At 34.7% G+C, this 3,172-nt stretch overlaps 1 long non-coding RNA gene across 1 annotated transcript; it reads right to left on the reverse strand.

Annotated features, from left to right (window-relative positions):
• Positions 1-254: 254 nt before the first annotated feature.
• LOC137716464 (uncharacterized) lies at positions 255-2,742 on the reverse strand. Its single transcript, XR_015961050.1, has 2 exons — positions 1,765-2,742; positions 255-576 (listed from the first exon to the last, which is right to left on the reverse strand). It is a non-coding gene; the product is annotated as an uncharacterized LOC137716464 (long non-coding RNA).
• Positions 2,743-3,172: the final 430 nt, after the last annotated feature.

The following is a 3,172-nucleotide window of genomic DNA, read 5'->3' on the forward strand; positions in this document are numbered from 1 at the left end:
AGCAACAAGAAATGAATGCTCTTCATCCCTGTTTTATCATACATGCGTCTAACAAATAAAGCAGTTGCAGCAGCAAGCCCAAGGCACAACGGTGTTTTGAAAACTCACTCTCGTGTAAGAGTCGAATATGGGATGGGATGCTACACCGCCAACAATCGGATGCTTGTGTAGCATTCTCTCCATCTTGCCCTCATAGTGATATCCACCTAAGAAGATACTCGGTCCGGTATGCTAAAAGCTAAAATGAAAAAGTGTTTTAAAGTGAGTATTTATGTATTAAACTAAGAAGTTATGTGTATTATAAGCCAATTTTACAAATGAATCTTGTCTTCTGCCAATCCTTCTCGAGGATAACACCATTAGCCTTCGTGAGTTCGAAAGACTTGGGAGTATACTCGATCGTTGTGAACTCGAAGACGTCTCATTTTGCGAAGAGAGCACAATTTGTCTCCGTGTCTCTAAAGCATGCAGTGCGTCGACGCATATGAATATAGCCAAACAATGAGGACTAACCTCCTGGTTGTGGATGAGACCCATAATAGGCGTCCAGTCCACAACATATTATCTGCAAGTGTCCTGCAAAAATCCATTTTGTTGTACACCCAATCAGACTTAATAATATCATGTATAAACCATGATTCCTTTCGATATAATTCGTCTCAACTTTTATTACAATAATTTTAATAAAAGTCCCGGTTTGAAACTCCTCCTAAATTATTATAATACATATGCGTGTTTTACAATAATTTTAATAAAAGTTGAGCAGTGTTTTACAATAATTTTAATAAAAGTTAAGCAATGTCGAGTCCAATGAAATAAAATAATTAATGTTACTTGTGCAACGACACGTTACATTTTTTTTTTTTTAACAAATGATATTATCTACACTAGAGTAGAGAAGTAGGTTTTTTTTTAACAAATGATATTATCTACACTAGAATAGAGAAGTAGGCTCATACTAGGCTAACCATAATAACATGGTTCAAATTCACCTTTGGCGAGAACCGAACCTAAGACCTCTCACTTACAAGTGGAGAGGAATACCACTAGACCTTGGTACTAAGTGACTACGACATGTCACATTTTTTTTTTTTAACAAACGATATTATCCGCATTAAAGGGCAGGAGATGGACTTAGCCTTACAATGGACTAGCAATAATGTGGTTCAAATTTGTTTTTGACAAGAATCGAACCTAAAACCTCTCACTCGCACATCACATTTTAAGTGGACATAAACTTAACAAATGAACAAAAGAAGAAAATACTTTTATTTTTGTATTGTTCTTTTGATGAATATTTTTGTATTGTTAAACAGTAATCATTTTTTTATTATTATTAGAGAGGGTAGTCCGGAATTATTAATAATAATTTAGGAGGAATTTCAAACCGGAGCGCATAAGTCGAAACCCAACACTTATCATCTAGTACATTAAACCACATGCACCACTACTAAGAATTATATGAAAATTTACGAAATCATAAATAACTGTTGTGACATATGTTCTTATCAATATGTGATTGTGTAAATCTTAAGTAAAGATAAAGTAGGAATCTTTGGGATCTAGAAGATCTTTCCTAATATACTTTGTATTACTTGGAGAGTAAGTTTATCTCTTCCTTATTACAATAAATAAAAGCACAAGGACTGAAAAATTAACACACAATTCCTCAAGTCTATTATTCAATCTCTCTCTTCCCTTTGCCGCACATTTTTACTAAATATAGGCCACAACAATAACAAAATATTAGTAAATAATACTCACCGGTGTCCCCTTGATGACGGTGACGTTTTTTTCTTTCCTACCCCTTCCATTCCAAAAAGCAAAAGGGTTGTTGATGTCGTTTTAGATTTAACAATGTTACTCCAAATATAAGCCTTCTTTTCTTTTTCATTTTTGTAAATATAAGCCTTCTTAGATCCTTGCATAAAAAAAACCTGCAGCTGATGTTAAACAAAAATTTAAACAAATAATAAATAGAAAATTAAGAAGCAAAAAACATTAACATTTGAATAACATAAAAGGTTATGAGTCTTGCTCTTCATTTTGACGACATGTGATGATCAAATAGTCACAAGATTTAATCCTCATAGGTTGTTAAATTGAAGATCTTAGGAGAGTAGGACTGAAAATGTGCTATCTACTTACCTTATTTTTACTTATTGCACATTCCTCTTAATTTTCGATTGTCAAATCAAATGAAATGAAGAAAATCAACGGTAAAAAATTAGCAAGAGTGTGAAAGGTAAAAATTGGTGTGTACATTACACTTTCCTAACATAGATTAACGAAAAAAAGGAAAGAACTTGAAAAACTGAAAAGCAAAAAAGTTCAAATTACATACGTTTTCAAATAGAAAATTATTATCTCTTTGGATTGAAATTTGATTGGATTTGGATCTTCAAATAAATACCAACAGATGCATTGAGGACGAGGGATCGGGAATCGGGGACGGGGTAAATCATTGGCTAAAGGGAAAGCATATCATCATCATATATCTCATTGGTTTGCTGCTTGCTTCGTCTCTGGCCACAATTGCTTGGGAGAAGAATTGAAGGGTGGAAGACGGCGGAGAAGAGCAATTAAGGGAGGAGAAGAAAAACTAAGAGGAGGACAGGAAGAATTAAGGGCTGCGGAGAAGGCAGAAAAGCTAGAGCTATTTTATGGCATGAGCGGGGTTGGTAACATGGTTGGTAGGATGTTATAAACTAGGGTTTGGGAAAGACTTTAAATTTGGTGTGTGAGCTTCAAGTTGAGGTGGGGTTTATATGGAGAAAGAAAATGAAAGGAATAGGTTGCAGATAATATCATGTGGTACGGCGTGATTCGTTGAAAATCTATTCATAAGAATTAAGAACGGATAGCTACACGTGGCGTGACTTGATTTGTAAAAAATGTATCGAAAATCTATTAACAAAATTCTAGCTTGTAGGATCATGACACGTGTCATTACAAGATTGGGTAAAATCTAATAAAAAATTATCTACAAAAAATTGTAATTTCGAATAAAAACATGTGGCTTGATGTGACATCCCACATCGTCCAGGAGAGTGATCCTTATATGTATATTCCCATCCCTACCTAGCACGAGGCCTTTTGGGAGCTCACTGGCTTCGGGTTTCTTAGGAACTCCGAAGTTAAGCGAGAAGGAGGCTAGAGCAATCCCATGATG

The sequence above is a fragment of the Pyrus communis genome, chromosome 3 (genome assembly GCF_041283825.1).
Source record: "Pyrus communis isolate YQ-2024b chromosome 3, ASM4128382v1, whole genome shotgun sequence".
NCBI lineage: Eukaryota > Viridiplantae > Streptophyta > Magnoliopsida > Rosales > Rosaceae > Pyrus > Pyrus communis.